Source organism: Cygnus atratus, chromosome 2 (genome assembly GCF_013377495.2).
Source record: "Cygnus atratus isolate AKBS03 ecotype Queensland, Australia chromosome 2, CAtr_DNAZoo_HiC_assembly, whole genome shotgun sequence".
NCBI classification, from domain to species: Eukaryota; Metazoa; Chordata; class Aves; order Anseriformes; family Anatidae; genus Cygnus; species Cygnus atratus.
The window spans coordinates 100,518,707-100,527,938 of record NC_066363.1 but is presented as its reverse complement, the minus strand read 5'-3'; the positions used below and the strand labels follow the sequence as shown (position 1 = coordinate 100,527,938).

The 9,232-nt window shown below is 43.0% G+C and overlaps 1 pseudogene; it reads right to left on the bottom strand.

Annotated features, from left to right (window-relative positions):
• Window positions 1–5,782: 5,782 nt before the first annotated feature.
• On the bottom strand, window positions 5,783–8,035 carry LOC118249960 (CWF19-like protein 2; annotated as a pseudogene).
• Window positions 8,036–9,232: the final 1,197 nt, after the last annotated feature.

The following is a 9,232-nucleotide window of genomic DNA, read 5'->3' as shown; positions in this document are numbered from 1 at the left end:
AACCTGTCAAGGTCTCTCTGGATGGTATCCCTTCCCTCTGGTGAGTTGACCATGCCACACAGCTTGGTGTCATCCACAAACTGGTTGAGGGTGCACTCAATCCCACTGTCCACGTCACTGGAAAAAATGTTAAATAGTACCAGTCCCAGTACAGACTCCTGAGGAACATCACTTGTCACCATTTTCCATCTGGACATCAAGCTGTTGACTGAAACACTTTGAGTGTTACCACCCAGCCAATTCCTTACCTACTGAGTGGTCCATCTGTCAAATGCATGTCTCGCCAGTTTAGAGACAAGGATGTTGTACAGGACAGTGTCAAACACTTTGCACAAGACCAAGTAGTTGAATTGTACTGAAAGGTGTTGAATTATACTGAAAGCCTCAAGAGTCAAAGCCTTACCTCAAGAGTGACATAAACATAATGGCTGATGGTGACACCATTGCCTGGATAAATGTTTAAAAATATATTTCTACATTAAAGGTGAAAGGTTATATTTCCTTGAATAATCTCAATACTGTATTTCTGAAAGTGAATAGGATTTAGTTAACAACACAACTGAAGGCAGACTTGTGTCAGTCAATAAATTACAGAAGCTGACAACACTTTAATACTGTGTTACACAAGTTGAGAAAAAAAAACTTTTATCCTTTAAAAAAATAGGACAAATTTCCAAGATGAAAAGAAAGTATGTAGTACTGCAAGAAACTATCATAATTAGGTGTTTTTAAAAAGCCTTAGTTTGTCCTTCTTCATAGAGCAAGTGTAGAAAAATGGCAAGTAAGACAACTGTATTTCAGCTATTTGGAGGGAAAAAAAAAACACACTAGGAAGGAGGATATGAGGCTTATATCTAGAGGCAGAAACTTGTATCATGTCATTGATTAAAACATGTTCAGTTATAAACAAGGCTGTTTCAAGAGAAGGTCAGAGTTAACCTAAGGAAAAAAAAAAAAAAAAGAAAAAAAAGAATAGCCCAGATTAAAATGTTAATGTTCTATCTAGAATGCACAAAAACAAATGCAATCTCATTTAGTGACATTTCCAGAATTACAGCAAAGATTCCATTAATCTATTAGTTATGTATTTGTGTTAATCTGTAACAGAACTGTAACAGAAACAGGTCTTTAGGGAACAGGGTTTGAAGATTCTATACACTTGAATTTTGGCAATCTTGAGCAAGTTAGACTTGGCTTTTTTATAGAATATTCAGGACTTTTTTTGTTTCAAGTCTGTAAATGCTAACACCAACACCTCCATCATGACAGTGACTTTTTTTTTTTTTTTTTACATTGTCTATGTATATACAAAATTGTGGGCCTGGAAATAAAAATTTAGATTATTAAATGAAAATAAAGAATGAAAAGAGTGAGTGTGACTGCCTCCTCTAGCCGCTCCATCCCAGGACTATCCCTATCTCATTGCTGGGGCCCATCTCAGTGCTGGGGACCCAGAGTCTAGGCCGAGGCTGGAGGACGTTGCTGCCACTTTTCCCTTTGCAAGTTCAGCCAGTAGGAAAGCTGAGCATGTGTTCCAGAGACACACAGACAGCGATAAACACTGACATGACAATCCACAAAGGCTGCCACTAGGTCTGCCTTCAGCAGCACTTGCACACAGGACTCACATAAAACACACAGATAGCTGAGACCACTTCCTCCTCTCCAGCTACTACAGAAGTTCACCAGTGAAGACACACACACAGGGCACTCTCTAGGTTCACAGATGCTCTGAGCAATGGTGCTGCCCCTCTGTCCACCCAGCCCCCCTGCCTGGACCCCCTTCCCCTCTTCACAGGTCACCTACTCACTGGCTAATTCACTAGTAGTTCACTGTAAATCCACTTGAAGTTCACTGCAATCCCATGCACTTACCCAATTTTCCCTCAGGCACACTGCATTTGCAAGTCCCTCTGGGAGTACCAGACCCCCTAACCACATGATACTCCAGCCCAGACCCCAGGCCCCTGCTACTTGCCAGATAGTCCAGCTAACAGTGTGCTAGCAAATACACATGCACACCTAGTTTGGGGAAGATACAGACACTTGCTGCCCCCAGCAGCTGGCACCAGGCACACAGGCTGTGATCCGTGGCCCCTCTCTAGCTACTGTTGTAGAGCCCTATGTTCGCCTTGCTCACACTGGTCCTCCCCTGGTAGATATTCTGTGAAGACACACTGTTCGTACTCAGGTGCTGGGAGTAGACGACTCCACTCACTCCAGTAGCTGATGCTAGGACCCCACTCACACCAGTAGTTGGCACCACAGGCTGTGGATACCCGAACTCCTGGCCTGGCTCCAGGAGCTGGCAGCCACTCCACTCACACTGATCCCCTCAGTATTTTGGCAGATTCCCCCAGGCTTAGGGTCCATGGGACCCTCCCTAGGTCTAGAGAAGATCATCCAACTGTTGATGCTAGGGCCCTCACCTGCTCTGGTAGCTGACACCACAGGCTGCGGGGCCTACATTCCCAGTCTGATTCTGGTAGCTGGCACCCAGTTCACTCAAGTTGATCCCCACAGTAGCTGGTACTCCAGACTCAAAGTCTGTAGTATCCCTTTCAGAGAGCTATGGCCTCTCCAACTACCGATGGTAGGACTACCTCCAGTGTCTAGTATCTAGATAATACTTACTCCAGTATCTAGTACCACAGCCTGTGAGCACCTATACCTCTGGCCTGACTCCAGTAGCTAGCAGAGAATTCACTCAACCCCATCTCCATCCCCACCAGTAGCGCGCCTGCCCCAGTGGCTGGGAGGAGGAAACTCCATTCGCTCCAGTAGTTGATACCACAGGCTGGAGGGCCTACACCTCCAGGTCTGACTCCAGTAGCTAGTACCAAGTTCATTCATACCAGTCCCACAGTAGCTGGCACTCCAGGCTCAAAGTCTGCAAGACGATTTTAGATCAAGGGAGCTATGGCCCCTCCAACTACTGACACTAGGACCCTCACTCACTGCAGTAGCTAGCACCAATTCCTCTTGCCCACACACATCCCACCAGCAACTGGTGCTGAGACCCCCAAATTTGCTCCAGTAGCTGGCACCACAGCTATGTAGCTGGCGCCACAGCTGTGGTTGCCCACATCTCCAGACTGACTCCAGTAGTTGGCACAAAGATTCACTTACCCACATCCAATTCTCACCAGTAGCTCATGCTTAATCCTTGCAGCTCATATATATGTGGTATAGAAAAGTGCAAACACACAGAGAGATAGTTAAGATTTAATAAGAAAATATAAGAAGATAGGGCAGACTGAGGTTATCAGGCACAGGGCTTGGCCGCATAAGTGTACTAATCAGCTCCGTTGTACATGTGAACAGCCATTTTCTACCCTTTTCTACCTATCCCCCTCTTTGTTCCTTCTTCTGTCCCTCCGCCCTGCACAATCTTTGTGTGTTTGCAGAGCTCTGCAGTTCCTGCACCCTCCCAGTCCAGGGCCCCATGGTTCACACACTTACCAGTTGCAAGGTTCACCCTTCGTGGAAGTGGTATCTGTAGCTTGTTAGCCCACCAATTATTGTGACTGGGCGGTTTGTTTCTTGTGATTGTCTCCCACCTTACAAGTCCTCAATCAGATAACCCTGCTGGAATAAGCATTCCTACTTTCTCCTACGCTGTCATAAATTTGTGTGACTGACCAGACTTGGTTTACATCACTGCTTCCTTTCTTATTATCCCTTGTTACACTGGAAAATGTCCTTAGTCAGAAACACTTAAAGGAGCAGACACTCTTCTTCTATGTACTCTTACAAAAATGTTTTTGTGCTCCTAATATCATTGATGTGTGTGTTTGGTACACCATCAGTGTGTGCTTTATATGTGTACAATGGGTATAAAAAGTACTGACCATTTATAGCAAAGTGTAGTGGACGTCTTCTTCCCAAATGGCTTCTCTCTTTTCATCCCATCCTTGAAACATCCTTCTTTCTCTGGGACTGTAACCCAGTTCATGAGTTACGATGTTAGCTGGGTGTTCTACAATTCATTTTAGGTGCTCTATAGTAATTCTACAGTAAAAAAAGATATTTTGTGAATTGTCTGATTTGGGGAAGAAGTCTCTGGGAAACTAGGAGCTAAGGCTTAAAAGATATTTATGGACTCAGACAAAAAATCTATCCAATGTCAGTTTCTACAAATGTGTACCAGAAGATTTGTAGGTTTTAATGTTTTTGTTTGGTTGGATGTGTGTTCATTTTTTGTTTTGATTTGTTAAAAACAACAACAACAACAAAAAACAACCAACCAGCCAAAAAGAAATTGGTTTTCTTCTAGTCCAAATCTGAAAACAAAGCCTGGGGAGCAAGACTGTATAAAATGAAATATCAAGGATGGGTGGGGGAAACTGCTGTGAGCAAAACAAAAGTGATAATGGGTGCCTTCCACCAAAGAGTTTGATCTACGTTTATCTCAAATACTTATCAAATTGCATCCCTTCTATTCTCCAGCATTTTTTTTGTCATCTTGTGTCTCTAATGTGTTGTTTGTTTGTCATTATTTTACCATGTCATATCAACAAAAAGTATGTGTTCCCTACTGCCATGGTCCTAAAGAACCACCCTGTCCATGCCTGCCCACCCTCAGGGTTCCCTCATTCTGCCCATGGCTCATGTTCCCACATCAGCCCCAGGGCTGTTAGTCCCTGCCTCAGAAAGGCTGCATCAGGGCCTGGCTCCAGCTCCCCACAGCCCTATCTTGATTGACCATGGGTCCCAACAATCTGGGCCTATCCCAAGACCATGTCCTGGTCCAGCCTTGGCCTAGGCCTGTCCTTGTCTCCACGGAGGTTCCTGGGGCTGGGGCTGCCTTACTTCTGGCTCGTGCAGTGGGATGGGGCCTGGCTACCTGCCGTTGCCCTGATGGACCATGTGGTAAGCCCCTGCTGCTCCTGGTGCCCTGACCCACAGGACATGCCCTGCTCTTTCTGCTCCCTGACATCTGTCTCTTTTTCCCTAGTGAAAGATTGTGAAGTTATCCCTTGAAAAAAAAAAAGAAAAAAAAAGAAAGAAAAAAAAAAGAAAAAATAAAAAAGAAAATAAAATAAAAGAAAAGAAAAGAAATAAGTTAAATTTCACCTGAAATGAATGTAGCACTTAGATACTCACAGGGCACTTTTCAGAGTTACAAATAGTTAAGTATGCAGCTCACATAAATGCATATCAGCTAAGCTACACCACTTAACCCCATCCTGCACTGAAACAGGTTCCTAATAGTTCAGTCATGTTTGCAGCTCTGTGAAGAACCAAGGGGTGTTCCATGATTTTCCTTTGTTATCTCCCATTCAGTACTTTTCATGGAGTTGTAAACAGCTTTGCCAGGACCTCTGTGTGTCGTCTGGTCCTCCAAGCTCAAGCATGGCCACCTGGAGCTGGTTGCCCAGGACCTTGTCCAGATGGCTTTTGAATATCTCCAACTAGGGAGACTCCATAACCTCTCTGGGCAACATGTGTCAGTGCTCCATCATGTGCACAGTTCGTAAGTGTTTCCTGATGTTGAGACTGAGCCTTCTGTGTTTCACTTTGTGCCCATTGCCTCTTGTTTTCTCACTGGGCACCACTGAAAAGAACCTGTCTCTGTCCTCTTTACAGAATCATAGAATACCCCTAGTTGGAAGGGACCCACAAGGATCATCAAGTCTAACTCCTGGCTCCACACAGATCTACCCAAAAATTCATATCATATGACTAAGTGTATAGTCCAAACACTACTTAAACTCCTTAGGCACCCTGTCCAACTGGCATGGGCTTTTGTCTACATCATTGTTTGCTTGACTGTCAAGTTCTAGAACTTCATACCTTCATACCTGACACAGTCCAAGCCTCTTGCTTCAAATATTTTCACCAAAGCTGTTCTGAACATCTGGATTTTTTCCCAGATGTCTTCATCCAAAAGTCTGGCTGCACTATGGTGCTGTAAGGGGGCTATCAGGCAGTGACCTTCAATAAGGGGCTGGTTGCTTGGTAGAGACAGGTATACCTTGGTACCAGTTGCAATAATATGTTTCGAAAGTTCACTGTTATCAAACCAGTATGGACATTTTCCATGTGTGCAGGAAGCTGTTGATGCTCACGTATTGCTTTTCTTCTTTGTACTTCTTCCTCTTCCCCCCAGTGCATGTTCTTTTTGCTGCTTTGGAAACAAACGTCATCCAGAGTGTAGTACTCTCCGTCAGTTTTTTCCATCAGCTTTGATGCCATACACATGAACAGTGCATTTTGATCCTCTGCTTTTATTGTCTTCTCATTTTTGACTAAATTCTTCAGGTTCATACTGTCATCATCCTGAAAATACCTTACTCTTTCTTTACCTACATGAGTAGTGACCATCCATCTTCTTTCTCCATCCTCCTCTAGGCTTATGTGTTTCAACTGATGTGGTCACAGACCATGCCCTTCCATTTTGATCTGTTCTGACAAGGATTACTTGCTCACCTTCTTGACAGCTTGAAGCCTCTCCACCAGACTTTGCTGGGATCTGCTTAATTTGCTGGGATCTCTCTTAATTTGTGTGCATTTTTGAGTTCCTCTTGAAGTTTTGAAGCTAAGTCCATTTTTCTCATGAGCTCAGCTTTCACAATCCTGGCTCCCAGTCTGTTCATCTCCTCTTCACTAAAGACCCGAGGTGGCTCATCCTTTTACGTATGCCTGGAACATGATGTTTTACTTTCAGATGGTGTTTATTTCTTCTCAGGGGTATTGGTTGGGTACTCCTCTTGTGGTTTCTCTTTTTCATCACTTGGAGTTCTTTCGCCATCAATTTTTGCCACAACATCGGAAGACTTTTGATCAGGTATTAATTGTTTGTTGCTATTTTGTAGGTGTGCTTTGGTCCACAATGCAGTATCCTCATTAGATTTTTTGGGAATGACTGTTCAAAGAGCTATGAACACACAGTTTTGAAGAGGACCACCATGACTTGTGGTCCTTAGGAACACTGTAAGATGATAGATCATCTTCAGAGGGTTTCAGAAAATTGTGTTTTATGTCACTTAGAGAGATACTCTTTTCTTGACTTTGTTTTTCATCCATGTGTTTTTCTGCTTCGGAGCTGTAGCCTCCCAGTTCTGAGTCTTTGCTACCGTGTCTACATGTTTGGTCTTCTCTTGATCCAATTCTTTTATAACCTCTGTATTCTTGCATCCATCCTTTGTTATAACTCTCTCTCTTATGTCTCCCAAAAATGTTCCTATCATCTTTGTGTTGTGTGTTGTTTTTCATATGCTGGTCTTTTTTCTCACTTTCTGAATAATCAGTTTGCTTTCATCTACCACCTCTATAATAATTTTCCTTTGTGGATGCAACTTTTTCAGCTTCTTCTAACTGTGACTGAAATGCTTCCATTGACCCATATCCCTCAACAACAATTTCCTCAAAATTTTGTTTCTTTCTCTCAGCCTGCTCCTTCATCCCTAGATATGATTTTTGTAACCAACTTAATCCAGCATCTTCTACCACCGTAACTTTTTTTAACTGACACTGATTCACCCTCCACTGGTGGCAAACATGTACCACCGTCTTTCCAATAGGGATTGAGTTCTCTCACAAAAAGCATAGCCTGCTCAATTTCTTGAGCTTTCTGTCATTTCAGTATTTTTTCTTTCTCTCTTTCACCTTTGAGAGATGCTAGTGACACAGTTTTCAAAGACACAAAGTCTAAATTCATCCATTCTTCCATTCTTCTCTCTGCAAGGAGGGTTCTTTCACAGCATCTGATTGCTTGTTGACCTTCCAAGCCTTATCTGACTAGGATACATTTGACTCAACCCATTCAACTGAAGAATCTGAAAAAACAGCAGTGAAATCATCCTTTTCAGATTTTTTTTTTCCTGCACAGAATGTTCCTTTTACAGTTGTTCCACATGTTCATTCACATCAGGAAGCATCCACGTATCTTCACCTTGCAGACAGTTTTTAACTTGTACCTCTTCCCCTTCTCATAATTAATTTTGGCCTCTACCAGTAGTTCCTTCCGCTGCTGCTGCCGTTGCTCCTTGCATGCCACCAGGCTCACCTCGCTCTGCCAGCCCAATGCCATCTCAGGCCCCTGAAGAAAGTGCAAGTGGCCGTTACCCTGCAGAACCAGGCTGTGCGGGGAGGCGGGCACAATGTCGCAAATGGGGAACTGGGCAATGGCGGGGCTCCTCCCTTCAGGTATTTATATATATTGATGAGATTCCTTGAAGCCTTCTCTTCTATAGGCTAAATAGTCCCAGCACTCTCATCCTTTCCTCATAGGAGAGATGTTCCAGTCCCTTCAGCATCTTTGAGGCCCTTCATTGGACTCCCTCCAGTATGTACATCTCTCTTATACTGAGGAGCCCAGAGCTGGACAAAGTTCTCCAGATGCAGCCTCACCAGTGCTGGTTAGAGGGGAAGGATTTCCCTCCACTTGCTGGCAATGTCTAATGAAGCCTAGGATACTATTAGTCTTCTTTGCAGCAAAGGCACATCGCTGACTCACGTTCAACTTGACATCCACCAGGTCCCCCAGATCCTTTTCTACAAAGCTGCTTTCTAACTGGGTGACCCACAGCCTGTACTGATACATAGGGTTGTTACTCCCCTTGTGCAGGACTTTAAAATTCTTCTTGTTGAACTGCATGAGCTTCCTGTTGCCCCATTTCTCCAGCATGTTGAGGTCCCTCTAGGCTTTGGGTCACTCCTCCCAGCTTTGTGCAATCATCAAACTTTCTGAGTGTACACTCTGCCCCAAAGATTCAGAAACCAGTGTTTTATTCTTTGTAAGTGTCAACAAAACTGGAGGGGTAATCCCTGAGTTTAGAACATATATATATTATTGTTTATGATTTTGTAAGTCTAAAAGTGAACATTATTTTAAACTTTGCCTGTAACTGTTATTTTGTATTTATTCTTAGCATTAACATTAATTTTAATGTTATGATGGCCCCTTTAAGGCTAGGTGCTGCAATCTATTTCTATATTCATCATAATTAACCAAAATATAATCTACTTATTTTATTTACTGTATTCAAGAGGCCCAAAACATCATTCCTTTCAAAGAAATCAAACAGCCATCTCTTAAGTAAATCAGCTGAGGTCATGATTTCTATTATCTAAAGCAAATAGACTTCTATAAGAGACAACAACAACTACCAGAAATTGAAGATACAGATTTCCAAGCAAAATAGCTGATTGAATAAACCAACCATATACATACCAAAACATATACATATTTATTATGTATAATACATAAAAGAAAATGTAGACAATA